Raw genomic sequence first — 15502 nt, 5'->3', positions numbered from 1 at the left:
TTAGGCCTGTTTCTTTTTGATAAATTGGGCCTGGTAACAACGTTCTCACCTTCATCCTGTTTCAGTTCATATCCATCATTATTATTTATTATTTTTTTCTCTTTCGATGATGAATGATGAGGATGTTTGGATCACGAAAATGGTGATTACTATGATGATGATGATGATGGATGTATTAATTAATGGTGATCTTGAACAATGACATGTTATGTGAGTGATGATGATGAGTATGTCAATGATCTTGTTAATGATACAGACGATATAATAGATATGATAATAATACCTGCTACGTTTTAGAATGATCTTGATGAAGATGATATATGATTAGGACGTACGATGGGTGATAATGATAATGAAGATCGTACGATGATATTGTATGATTCATTAGGATGATAATTATGATTTGAAGATGAAAATGTTATAATAATAATAATAATCCCATGGTGATGATGTTATATGATGATTAGATAATGATAAGTCGATGGGATTAGACGATTCAGTGAAGGAAATGGTTTGATGATAAATGGTGGTTAGAAAAATGGATTAGCTTGGATGGTTAAGGGAGATGTCGGGTTAGCGGGACGTCGTGACTTTAAACCTGGGCTTGGGCATTATTTTTAAGGGCTACTCCTATGAGGTAGTATTACTATTACCATTATTATTATTATTATTATTATTATTATTATTATTATTATTATTATTATTATTATTATTATTATTATTATTATTATTATTATTATTATTATTATTATTATTATTATTATTATTATCATTAAAATCATTATTATTTTAACATTAAAATTATTACTTTTAACATTATTATTATCATCATTTGTATTACTAAAATTACCATTGGTATTATCATTATTATAACAACAAATATTATATAATTATTACATGTAACATAACTACAGTAATATTTACATAATAAATATTAATAAATATAATTAATTAGGTTATTAATGAAACACATGATTTAAAATAACAATTAAAATCACTAATAAGATATAAATTTGTTCGATTTCCATTACATGTATTAATAAACATAATTGAATATAGGTTCGTGAATCCAAGACCAACCTTGCATTGTTCAGTTCCGTCGTATGCATATTTTTACTACAAAATATCGTATCGTGAGTTTCATTTGCTCCCTTTTTAAATGCTTTTGCAATATATATATATTTTTGGGACTGAGAATACATGCGCTTTTATAAATGCTTTACGAAATAGACACAATTAATCGAAACTACATTCTATGGTTGAATCGTTATACCGGATATCGCCCTTGTTGAACTTGGTAGCCTAAGAATTGGTGTTTATTATAATTGCCACCAATTGACGTGAATCCTAAAGATAGATCTATGGGCCTTGACAAGCTCCAGTCAGAGAATTTGAACTGCTTTAGTACTTCGATGTTTATTTGTTTGGGGATATTCTAGATGCATTTTGTTAATGTCGGTTACCAGGTGTTCAATCCATACGAATGAATTTTATACACTTACAAGTGTAATGTTATTTATGAAAAATGAAATCTTGTGGTCTATTAAAATTATGAAAATGATTGATTACAATAAACCTATGAACTCACCAACCTTTTGGTTGACACTTTAAAGCATGTTTATTCTCAGGTATGAAAGAAATCTTTCGCTGTGCATTTGCTCATTTTAAGGATATTACATGGAGTCGTACATGACATATTTAGGACAGTACCTCGCAATGAGACCAAATGTTGATGACTTCGTCCACGTGAATTTGGACGGGCTATCACATGACTGCAAGTCAATGAATACACCAGTAGATTGCAATCTCAAATTGTCAAAAGAATGAAGAAGGATATTTGGTTAACCCAACACAATACAAGAGTTTGGTTGGAAGTCTGAGGAACCTAACCTGCACGAGGCCAGATATTCTCTACGGAGTTGGACTAGTAAGTCGATATACGGAAGCGCCTTCGATAAATCACTTGAAGGAAGCCAAGAGGATACTTCGCTACATCAAAGGTACAATAACTATGGTCTATTCTATTCGCCTTCTGATCACTTCAACCTAGTTGGATATAGCGATAGTGATTGGACTAGAGACAAAGATGACCGTAAGAGTACAAGTGGTTTCGTGTTCTATATGGGAGATACGACGATCACATGGAGTTCGAAAAAGCAACCCACTATGACTTTGTCAATGTGTGAAGCCGAGTTTGTAGCAACATCGTGCACCTATCATGCAATATGGCTCAAGAAGTTACTAAGTGAGCTTAAGTTTTTCAAAAGGAAGCTACAGAGACATGTGTGGATAACAAGTCTGCGATTGCTCTAGCAAAGAATCCTGTCTTCCACTCTTCCATGATTGAAGCAAGCACATCGATACGAAATACCATTACATTAGGGAGTATGTTACAAATAAAGAGGTGCAGATAAAGTACACGAAGTCATTTGACCACGTTGTTGATATTTTCACAAAGCCTCTAAAACACGAGACGTTTCAGAGATTATGGAATATGCTCGGAGTGACGAAATCAAGACTGGGGGGGGGTGTTGGAAGTAAAAACTTAATTTTGAGCTATGTGTTTGAATTTGGGCTTGCAAGTATACAATTATATTAAATCAAGATTGTAGTCCATTATCTGGAAACTTCATGTAATATGTAATAGTCGGAGTGCGTAGAATAATCATGTAAAATATGTAAGTCTAGAAAATACTTAAAAAAGATACTAGTAAATAATGAAGTGTTCTAGACTATTCTCTTTTATAGTATAAATAGAGGGTTTCACTCTCTTTTGTAATCAAGCAACTAGAAATAAGCAATAAGCAATAAGAAAAGCTTTCAAGATTAATCAAACCTCTAAATCATCAATCTATCTCCTCCACAAATAATATATACATAGCCTCCTAATTCTAACAAACAAATCACAAGCGGCCTGGTAATATCGATATCATCTGCAGTTATGCTTATGAGACTCCGAGGTGATAAGGTGAGGTTATATATGTTCATAATTTCTTAATTTTAATAATGTTTTTCCTTTTACTTTCTATTTATTTGATTGTGGTGCTATTTGTTTAAGTACTTTTAGAATTTTGCATAGTAACCTATTGTTGGTTTTTCGCATTCTGTTTTTTTTTTACAGCAATACTGTATTTAATTGATGGAATTCTTGTAGTTTATTGGAAGGTTGTGTGTTGGTTTACTGTTCAAGGTTACAATATAGCAGTTAGGGTTTTAATTATTGCTTTTCAACTTTACCAAACTAGGTTTTGCACTGATTTGTTCACACTGGTGGCATCAAATGGGTTTCATATTGCCAACAAGGCAATAACTCACATTTAGGTGTGTATAGTTACATTAACTTATCACTTGGCATAAATCTATAACATTTAAGTTCTTCAACTCCCTTGTTATTTATACAAAAACTAGGTTTTGAGCCCGTGCGTTGCACGGCTGCTTAAAAACCATTTAAATTTATATTTTACATAAAATCGACTTTTACTATATTTCTTCTTATGCAAGTATGTATGTATATGCAATTACATATATACAGAGGTGAAACTAGGATTTTATTCACCGGGGGCAAAAAAAAAATTTAAACCGTAGCAATTTTTTTGGACAAAATTTGAAGATTTTGGGGCAAAAGTTGGAGATTTTGGGGCAAAATTTGAAGAATTTGGGGCAAAATTTGAAGGTTTTGGGCCAAAATTTGTAGGTTTGGGGGCAAAAAAAAAAAAAATCCACCGGGGGCAAAGTCGAAAAACCCAAAAATTTTACACTGAAAAAAAAAAAAATTTCACTGGGGGCGGCCGCCCCCCTCTGCCCCTACACACTTTCGCCCCTGCATATATAATGATCCAATAGTTGAGTAAAGATGCTAACTTTTCTAGCCCGAAAATAGATGATAGCAGATTAGCAGCATTAACAATTGTATACATCAACATATATGTTGCATACATAATGAATAATGCAATAAAAGTCATATCAAAAATTTCAAATGATAAACAATTGTACCCAGCACTTAATTGGATTAATTATGCAGCTGCAAGTAGCTGAAAACAGATGCTCCAACTGGATTATAAGTAGCTGAAAATAGATGTACTATAAAATATGAAACATGAATTTATATATACATAAATAGAGATAAAAACACTTTTATCAAATTAGAGGAGAAATATTATATAGCCTATACTCTACAAAAGAAAAATAAAAACAGTTCATCTTGTGATGTTTTTTTGCTATAACTTGTGCTGTTTTTTGGATATAATTGGTGCAGTTTTTTGTTAGAATTTATGCAGTTTTTGGAGTATAATTTGTGCAGATTTTCTAGGCTGTTTTTAAGTTTTCGCTATATTATACAGTAGTTAATTTTATGCTGTTTTTTGGAATGTTTGGAAGATATTACTAAACTATTTTTGTGCAGTTTTTTATGCTATTTCTTTTTTGCAATATATAATAGTGAAGCTTGTTTGTGTAGAACTATCGTAATTGTTGCATTTTTTTCGCCCCCAATGTTACAAAATCCTGGATCCGCCACTACCAGAGACCATGTAGGATCACCATCATATAGAATCAACATCTACTTCATCCCGTAAGTGCTACATTATGTATCAATAAGCAAAAGTCACTACTTACCATCAACGTTGTTAACTCATAAAACTGCTTTCTTACCAAGAATCACTAATCTTCGGTAACAACACAAAAGAGATCACAACATACATCATCAATTCTGATATGCAAATATAAAAACTTAGGTGACTTTTATCTTGTATCAATCCAAATCAAATATCAAATAAAGTCAAAAAAATAACGCAAAAAATGTCAATCAAACTATGAAATCTTAAACTATTGAGGTTAACAATGCAAATATACAACTGTTGTTATACCAACACAATAGTAACACAATTCAGATTTCATTCAAGCATTTTATTAAAAAGTTAATATGCAAAACCAAGGACTCATAAGAAATAATTAAACAAAAATAATCCAAAGTTAAAAGTAACTGTACATACCTTGCTACTTGATTACCAAATTTTTAACATATTAAAAAAAAAAAAGATCAACAACGTCATTGTCAAATCTAAAAACAACGGAGCAGTTGCAATCCTTATAGAACGGGAAGCGAAAGAAATTCAAGAGAGACAGAAATAAGATCATCGCCGCTTGAATTTTTCCAGAGAATAAAGAGTTGGAGATAAGATCGTCGTTTTTGATAATCGTAAGTGATTCCTCCTCCATAATTTTGGATGCGTTATTTTAAGGGTATAATTGGGTAAAGTCTTGAATAAAAAAGGGAAGAGATGGAGATATGGTTTGACTTTTTCAAGATTCCACGGGATATCATTAATTTAATTAATTAACGTTTTTTCTAATAATATTTTAGAATTAATAATGAAAGGACATGTGGATTTGCCAAATGTAGCATTTAGCTGAAATTAAGTTCCTAATGACATATCTGCTAATTTTAACTCTATTTTATATAAAGATATAGATAGATAGATAGATAGATAGATAGATATAGATATAGATGCCTCTTACTGTATCCGCGTTAATTTGAGGTAAATAAATGAAAAGTTAAAGATAGATAACCAAAGTTAAATACAGGGTAACTAAGCTAGCAAGCAAACCAAGAATTTAAAACCTTGTACGGCCGGGTCAATTTACCAATTCCGGTGGTGCCGTCGAGTAATTTATTCCCGCTCATTTTCCAGCGGTATAGATTCATGGACTTGTGGGACCAGCGGTATAGGATGACACATGTTGATTATTGAATGGATACCCTCGGGTGAATTTTGCATTCCGGCGGTCCATATGTCCACTTTCGAAAGATGCTTGTGACGTCGTCCAATGTCGGTTTGTAATTTGTATTGTTGCTTCTAGATGTAGATTCATCACTTTCGTTGATTTAGTGTATATGATATGTGCTCCTGAATTCCAAATTGAATAGAGGATCACTAGCTCGAACTGAATGAATTACACTACTAGTTGCTATATATCCTGACCAACTTACAGAAAACGAAAACGGAAATTGTAATCAACCACTATCCCCAGAACTGATTTTTGATTTGTAACTTAGATGGATCCACTTGGATACTATACCTGGAAAACGGGTCGGAGTCGAAACGGGTCATGGGTCTAAATGTGTCAGAATTAAAATGGGTTGAACGGGTAAGGTCGAGATCCGGGTTGGGTTAGGTCAAGACTCAGGTCAATTGTGTCGAAAATGCGGGTCGAAAATGCGCCTTAACGCCCCCTGAATAAAGGCGCCTAAAAAATGCCACTCGAAAAGCGCGCATTAAAATCTGTGCGTCGTGAAATGCGGGTTGAAAACGCGCCTTGAAAAACGCTAGCAAAAAACGCGCTTTGAAAAAAGCCGCGCCTCGACATCGCGCGTAGGTATTGCTCGTTGTAGACGCGAGGCGAAAAACCTGCGTCGAATATTGTGTGTTGATAAACGCGGGTCGGTAAACGTGGGTCAAAAACACGCCTCGAAATCACGCGTTGAAATGGCGCGTAGAAATTGCGTGTCAAAAACGCCGTCAAAAAAAGCTCGAAAAATGCGCCTCGATTTAATTTTAGTAGGACCCCAATTGGATCAAGTCTAGTACCCAATTGGGTCAAGTCTAGGACCCATTAATCTTTCAAAAGAAGTCGGGCTTTAAGGAGTTTTTAAAATGGACCATTTTTCCCTATTATGTGCTTCGACCCATTTGGGTCTTCAAGTAAACATAATGGTCCCCTTTTTGAGGCTTTGGGTCTACTTTGCCAGGTGTATTGGATAACCTCTTCATTAATGATATGGTCAAGAAATTGGACTTCTCAGAGCCTAAATTCGCACTTAAATAACTTGGTGTATAATTTTTGCATTGCATAAAGTCTCTAATTATTTGCCTCGAATGAGTTTTATGATCGTCTTCATTCTTAGAATATATAAGGACATCGTCTATAAACACAATAACAGACTTATCTAATAAAGGACGACACATTTTGTTCATTAGATCCATAAACGTTGCGGGGGCATTAGTCAAACCAAATGGCATGGCCACGAACTCGTAATGCCCATACCTCGTGCGAAAAGCCGTCTTCGGTATATCTTCCTCCCTTACTTTCAACTAATGGTAACCATATCCAAGATCATCTTCGACAAATAATTAGCTCCTTGCAATTGATTTAACAAATCATCAATTTTTGGCAAAGGGTATTATTCTTTATCGTAACCTTGTTCAATTCTCGATAGGCGATGCACTTTCGCATCAACCCGTCCTTCTTCTTTACAAATAGAATAAGAAAGTCTTAGCAATTGGAGCAACCCGCGAAATTAGGTCGATATATGAATTCTACTTGAGGATCAGGTGAAATTGTCGGTAATTCGTCTGGGAATACTTTTGAGAAACCTTTCACCATAAGAATGTCCTTCAATTCTTTAAGTTGCTTAGAATTATCCACCACTTAGAGCGTGAAAAGCCTCACACCCATGAGCCTTAAATTTCTTAGGTTTCAAATAAGTACAAAATGGAATTGCACATCTCTTATGTTCACCATAAATGGTAACAATCCTCCCGTTCAGAGATCGAACTTGCACCATCTTTTAATGACATTGAATAACCCCTTTATTTTAACCCCACTGGTCCATACCTACAATCACATGAAACTCTCCCATTTTCATGTGAATTAAGTCAATATTGAACTCTTCATCATCAATTACAATTCTACAACCTTTAGACTATTCCTCTAACCCTGAGTGTAATGTCACAGTCAAATTGTGCACTTTTTGGTGAAAAAGTGATTTTTTAATTGTGACTGTATTTGACCTTCTTTAACCCAAAATGTCAAACTTTTGTATCAAATATTTGTAAGATGATGCAGTAAAATCTGATTTGGAATTGAGGGGGAAAAGATACAAAAACAAATATATAATAATAGTAATTATATGATTGGTTGGAAAAATCTTTCACGCCTCCACCGAGTTCGTCGAATAAGTGACTCACGCCTAGGACCGTAAAAAAGTCACGCCGTGTTAATAGATGTCAGGCTCGCTACCTTACTTGACGGATGAAATTTGACATCGGGTTAGAATCAGCCTTATAAACATCACACACAACAATTTTATCATTGGCTATTTTATCATCGGCTATTTCTACTTCTAGTGGTTGTTCTAACTTGCACAAAGGCACATGTAGAAATTTACAAAAAGTCACGAAACAAAAGACTTAGCATCATCATAGTCAAATAAGGAACTTAAACTGCTTTCATCTTCAGGAACTTAAACTCGAATCAGGCAAGAGGACGTTCATCTGTAGGAACCTAAACTGCTTTCCTGAACCGCAAACACCACCGGGTTTGACTGGGTGTCTCTATAAACGAATGTTACCCACGGGTTAGCCCTATTTGAGAATCTTACTCTGCATCAAAGTTAATCGTCACATTATAAAGTACATATTCTTAATCACGTTAGATTTTTATTAATCGCCTTAGATTATAATATGCCAATAACTATTGTTCTTGTTAGGCTGATGAAAGGAGCACAAGGGGTTTTTATTTGTTCAACATATCGAGCCGATAAAATGCGTGGATTAATAGAGTCACATCTTAGAAGATGGTGCAGCAATGTTAGGAAGTTGTTGTTTTTTTTTTTTTTTTTTTTTTTTTTTTAATTTTGAAATTTTAGGCATTAATGTTATTTATGCATTAGTTTTATAATTTTAGGAATGATGACTTTCTCATCATGATTGCGGGTACGAAAGCGGACAAGGTCTCACTGTAGTAGCAGGAACTATGTCCCAAATAGCTAACAGACTTCATGTTGTTAGGCCCTATTGTGAAATATGTGCTCTGGCAAATCACAATGTGGAGATGTGTTTTCGATTCTTGAGAGTATCATTATGTAAATTTTAAACATAGGTAATAATGAGTTTTATTATAAATATAGACTGACATTTTCTTTATTATGTTTTTCTTTTTAAGGGCTCCTTTCATTGGTTTAGATATTCCACATATGTTCCCCTTAGCATAACTACAACTTAATATTTTAATAGAACTTTTTTTTGCAGAAAGCTATGTAAGTATTGATTTCTTTGTTTACTACATATTTGTTAATATTCCGCTGCCCGCTAATTTATTCATAATAGTGGTATATTGGTCAGACGAATAGTAGCAAACATTATTGGACGGTGAAGTGATAAACCTACATGTGTGTGCTAAAATCACTGTCGAATAATGTCTGCTGCTACTCGTCTGACCAAAATACTACTATTATTAATAAACTAGTGGGGAGCTGATTATTAACAAATTGCGGAATATCTGAACCAATGAAAGGAGCCCTTAAAAAGAAAAACAAAATAAAAAATAAAAAAATGTCAATATATATTTATAAAAAAACTCATTATTACCTATGTTTAAAAATTATATAATGATATACACAAGAATCCAAAACACATCTCCATGTTATGATTAGCTAGAGAACATATTTCACAATAGGGCGTAGAAACATGGAATCTGTTAGCTATTTAAGGCATAGTTCACGCTGCTACAGTTGGGACTTTGTCTACTTTCATACCCGCAATCATGATAGGAAAGTCATCCGTTATCCTAAAATTCAAACGTAATGCATAGATACCATTAATGCCTAAAATTTCAAAATTATAAAAATAAACAACCTCCTAACATCGCTGCACCATCTTCTAAGATGCGACTATATTAATCCACGCATTTTGCTGGCTCGATATGTTGAACAAAATAAGAACCCCTTGTGCTCCTTTCATCAGCCTAACAAGAACAATAGTTATTGACATATTATAATCTAAGGTGATTAATTAAAATTCAAGGTGATTAAAAATATGTACTTTATAATGTGACGATTAACTTTAGCACATATTAAGATCCTTAGATAGGGCTGACCCGTGGGTAACTTTAAAGACACCCAGCCAATTAGTCAAACCTGGAGGTATTTGCGGTTAAGGGAATCGGTTTAAGTTTTTGAAGATGAACGTTCTCTTGCCTAATTTGAAATTTTACTTGATTTAATTCGATTTAATAATAGTAACATTTATGAGTTATCAAACAATGTAACGCCTCAAAAATATAAGGTATTATTTTGTTTCTTTATTTCTATGTTTAACCTAAGAAAGTCATAATTTGTTGGTCAAATTAACAAAGGGCTATTGCTAAAATGTTTAGAAGGACTTCATGTAAATTTAGGGTGTTATAGGAGGGTGTATTATGAAAATTGGAACATGAATATCTATGGAAAAATCTGTAAGCATATTTCATTTTCTTTCATCCGAAAAAAAGAGTGGAGGTGAACAAAAATAAACCTAAATCTCTAATGAGATCATCATCTTAGTTGTTTATGTTATGATTTGGTTTTAAAAACGAATTTTTAGTGTTGAACATGTTTTGGTTAGAAACTTACAAGTGGGTTTTGGGTTGAGGTTGTTGCTTTGGGTTAGAAGATGTCACCAACACTTTTTTATCTTCGAATTTGTGTTAGTTGATGTTATACCACCAAGTTTAGGAAGACAATGTGAGTTTTAACTAAATGGTTATTTTTGTAAGATAATTATGTTAAGAAGCGTAAGTCCGAATCTGGATCACCACAAAAATTTAATTCTACGGTGTCTCCGGCCAAGAGTGATCCAAAGACGCACGCTCATGTTCTAAGTGTGGTAAGAAGCATCTTGGGAAGTGTCTCCGGGGAAAAAGAGCGTCTTATCGTTGTGGGCAACCCGGACATCTTACGTCTGCGTGTGATAGCCCGTCTCAATTATGTTATTATTGCTGTAAGGAAAGATGATCAAAAATTTGCACATCTTGCTATAGTGGTATCAGTCTCGTTTGTCACATAGGAGGTAAATGTTCAAAGTATCACTTTTTGTTATCAATCTAATTCTATTGTTTGTATTTGCTTTTACTTAGTATGTGATTAGCATTTGCAGGCAATGTTGTTGATGAAGATTGGTGATAAAGCTGAGTGAGTTGTGCTAGCTAAAAAATGAAATCTAGAAGATGTTGAAGAGTCAAGCCCTTTGTGGATCATTTATAAGGCTTTTTTGGTTAACATACCTGGTGAGGGCCAAACTGCTATGATACAAAGATGGGACATATATAGTTGGGCTTGGTTTCCATTTCTTGAGGGACTGAATCTGCTATATTTGTAAAGTTGGTCAACAAGTCAATGTGTGGTTCTTTTTTCTGTATAAGATATTAGTGTTTTTATTTCATTATTCAGTCTTCCTCAATCTCACTCAGTCGTTTTTCTCTCTGAATTCATAGTTCATAGTTTTAATTGTATAAGCTGTTAAGTTCATCTTGTTGATGAACAATTGTTGCTGATTAATAAAAGGTGTGTTGTTCTTATTTCTGGTTCGTTTTCTTATTCTGATTCAGATTGTGTGTTTGATTCACTAGTGTGAATCATCTGGTGTTGCTGTAAGATTTTCTTCCATAAACGATGATGGTAGTTCATAGGCATTAGACTCTTATGATATAGATTTGGTGGGTTTCTTCTATAGGAAACATTGTTTTTGGCCTCCAATGTAGACCGCGGGAGCTTAAAATCTATAATTTAAATATGGTAGACGATACTAACCTGGCGGGATGGCAATGGATACTCGATCCAGTGGATATCCATCCGATCCACTCGATTATTCGTGGATATGGACGATCTAAATGTATATGGATATGGATGTGGATAAAAAAATTTCATCCATGGATGAACCCGCTCTCACTCGAAATAACTAAATATATAAATTTATCACTCAAATTAGTATAATTTATGTGGTGATATTTCATTAATTATATTCATATTCATCTTTCTTTATATTTTTTCTAAAAATATAACTTTCTTATATTTTGTTTTGTTTAAATAATCAAATGTATTTATCGTACTTTGGTGGTTCAAATGTGATTCCATGTAACTAAAAGTAAGCAACTTACATGTCGATATCTTTACACATTTAATAGGTTATCTATTGAATATTTGTTATATAGATTAGTAAAATGTGACTTTCGGTCGCATAAACTATTAAAAATATTACTTTTGATCGTATATAGTGAACCACCGCTTATAATTGTTAAAAATAAAATAAATTCCAATGGATATGGATAATTATCCATTAACCCGCTTCACCCGACGGATATAGATATGGATATGGATGGATGAAAAGTAAAAAAAAATAAATGGCTATGGATATGGATACGGCCTCACCCGATCCATATCCGATCCATTGCCATCCATACTCACTACTCAGTTACTCACACACTAATTTTTGATTCATACACACTTTTGTATTAAAAACTTACAATTATATCCTAGATTAATTTAGGAAGTTGAACTTATATTATTATTTATAATAATAAGTTAAGTGTGTATAGATAAAATAGTGGTGTGTAAGTATCACTCCCTTTAAATACGGAAGACAACAAAGAACCCTAAAATCTATATTTCAAGTTTACACCAGTGGAAAAGGTTACGGCGAAAATTGGAACGAGTGTAAAATGATTGGTTATATATAATGAAATAATAACTCATTTTTTTAAGGACAAACTCACACACACCACTAGACGAATAAACCACGAAATATGTATATAGAATGTCCTAAACATAACTTGAACCCTCAATCATTTGATTGGAAGCGTCACCTCGATACCACATGCTCAATGACCCGAGATAATAAATCAATTACATGTGTCATAATTGAATTAGACAACAATGCTCAGTAAACTAGTGTATTATGCTTTATACATTCAATCAAATAAACCATCATAACAGATCATGTTTATGTGTTTTTCTAACTTGCGTGTTTGGATTAAGCTAGTTGAAACTGAATCTTATTTTCAAGGTGAAAGCTGGAGTTTATTGTTTTATCTAAACGCTTGATAAAGTAGTTTGAACTGGACCTTATACTTGTGAAATGAATTAAAAGGACTTATATATAAAATATACACTATAATATAATAAAGGGTATATTAGTAAAATTATTTCTCATAAGCTCTTCATTTTTTAGAAGCTAGTTTCAAGAGCTTCTTTTATGTCAAACACACAAAGGAAAGATACATATAAGCTTAATTCGAACAAAATTGGAGGAATTCAAACAATTTTATCCATGTTCGAACAAATTTTCGTTCTACAATTTGTGACCATAACCACTTGATTGGAGGGGCTCACTCGATACCGCTAGGTCAATGGGCATTTGATTATATTTACACTAGGCTTTGAGCTCCTGCGTAACCATTAAAGGTTAGCTAAGTGCTTCTCGAACATTTGAAGGGTGACAAAATATTAACGAATAATTTTAGCTACATACTTCTTAACCATCAAGAATTTCTTTTGATAAAAACGCTCAAAACTATTTTGAGCCAAATAATGTACTATGTCTATGTGAATATTAGAGGTTCTCATATGCTTACATTATGTGATAGCCCGGAAATTTCTGACCAAATTTAAACTTTATCTTTATATTATTCCGACATGATAAGCAAAGTTTGTTAAATTGAATCTCAAGAAGTGTAAACTGTATTCATACATTCATTTAACCTTGACCAAACTCTGAGGATTCACGAACCATTATAATTAGATTGGAAAATATACGTATATATGTATATACGTATATATGTATATATGTATATGTATATATATATATATATATATATATATATATATATATACACAAAAATATAATATTAACTTAGTCGTAAAACGTTTTGGATTTAAAATAGTATTATTATAATATATATTGGTAAGTAACGAGACGTCGATTTATAGAAGCAAATGACCAAAACACTCAAATGAATAAGTTACACTTTGAGTGAATAATTTTTCATTGATTTGAGTCTTATTATTGATAAAGGTACATTACACGAAACGTAAAGTACCAGTTTTCTAAGCGTACGAAAATGCGTTCGAAAAACCGGAACCGGTACTGAAGTCGAGGGTCAACGTACAACACATCGGTGTAAAAATTACAAGTCAACTATGCACGTGAATATAATATAATATTTAATTAATTCTAAAGATTAAATATATTATATATTAAATAATATTATTTATATTAATCATATGAGATATAAGTGTCTACATGCATTGTGATGTAACAATCCAACCCGTTAACCAACCAATAACGCGAAATAAAAAAAAAATTTCTTTGTACAGCAAATGGCGCGGCGCGCGATGACCCCGCGCGGCGCGCAAAAGGGCCTGGACAGGCTGCTGTCCCAAAAAGTCAAAAACATAAAAATGTTTGACCACTTCCCGAAGTAATTAGACAAAACGCTTTTCACAACATATTCATATGTGAAAAACTAACACGTTCCATTCATAAAATAAGTTTTACGAGGCGGGGCCCACATCGACCCAAATTACCCTTTAAGTACAAAATGCATGTTTCGACCCCACAATTTTAAACACAAAATAAGAGCCGAGCATGGCGATTGAGGATACGCTACCCAATCCTAATTAATCCAAAAGCAAGCCTTCTAAAGCAACTACGCGAGTCCACTAGTCCCATGCTTACCCGAGCCACCGCATCCATGCAAATCTATAAAAAGGTAAACAACGAGAGGGTAAGCTAACGCTTAGTGGGTACAATAGTTACACACATACATATATAATTTACCTACTTGCACTCCCTTACCCAAACCACACATTAATCCCGCATGTTAAAGCATAAGAAACGAGCATCAACAATCTTACCAAAATAAACTCGTATAACAAGCGTAAAAGCTAGTAACATCAAACGCACCACAATTACCTCGTGTATCAATTCGCACAAGCTAGTAACATCAAACGTACAACTAGCATAAACCTTAGCATAATCTCGCATATCATCTCGTAACAAAGCTAGTATCATCAAAATCGTACAACTAGCAACATCATTAGCATAATAATCATAATAATAATTAAATGCTACACAACAACTATAAACCATGGTTAACCAATTATTCGCAAGGGAATGACTTCGCGAAACAAGTCATCGATGTTCATAACAACCGTTAGCGCCCAAACACGGCTATGGTATGCTAACCCCCGAGGTGTTCCAAAAACGGCTATGGCATCACCCCCAAGTGTTCCAAAAAACGGCTATGGCATCACTTGATCAATGTGTGAGTAAAACACGGCTATTACTCACAATCATGTGCACAAACACGGCTATGTGCAACAATTTATACGGGCAACGACGTGGGAGTAAAACACGGCTATTACTCACCACCATATGCACAAACACGGCTATGTGCATAATTATCAATTGGACAAAACGGCTATGTCCTTCAACTATAGTCGCAAAAACGGCTATGTGACCATTAATTAATGTGTGCAAAAACGGCTATGCAACACCTCAATGGTCACAAAAACGGCTATGTGACTCATTGTCAAATAATAGCATTACAATAAATATATCGGGACCAAAATCTTAAGTCGCATGTAGTGCACAAAATCCGGCTATTGTGACACTATTCCCAAAGGTGTCTAAACGGCTATCGTCGCATCGATGTGCACAAAAATCCGGCTATTGTGCACATCGCGCAC

At 33.7% G+C, this 15502-nt stretch overlaps 1 long non-coding RNA gene across 1 annotated transcript; it reads left to right on the top strand.

The window, feature by feature from the left end:
- Positions 1-10440: 10440 nt before the first annotated feature.
- LOC139853254 (uncharacterized) lies at positions 10441-11198 on the top strand. Its single transcript, XR_011761322.1, has 2 exons — positions 10441-10826; positions 10914-11198. It is a non-coding gene; the product is annotated as an uncharacterized lncRNA (long non-coding RNA).
- Positions 11199-15502: the final 4304 nt, after the last annotated feature.

Source organism: Rutidosis leptorrhynchoides, chromosome 6, assembly GCF_046630445.1.
Source record: "Rutidosis leptorrhynchoides isolate AG116_Rl617_1_P2 chromosome 6, CSIRO_AGI_Rlap_v1, whole genome shotgun sequence".
Lineage (NCBI taxonomy): Eukaryota > Viridiplantae > Streptophyta > Magnoliopsida > Asterales > Asteraceae > Rutidosis > Rutidosis leptorrhynchoides.
This window is presented reverse-complemented; position numbering and strand designations above follow the sequence as displayed.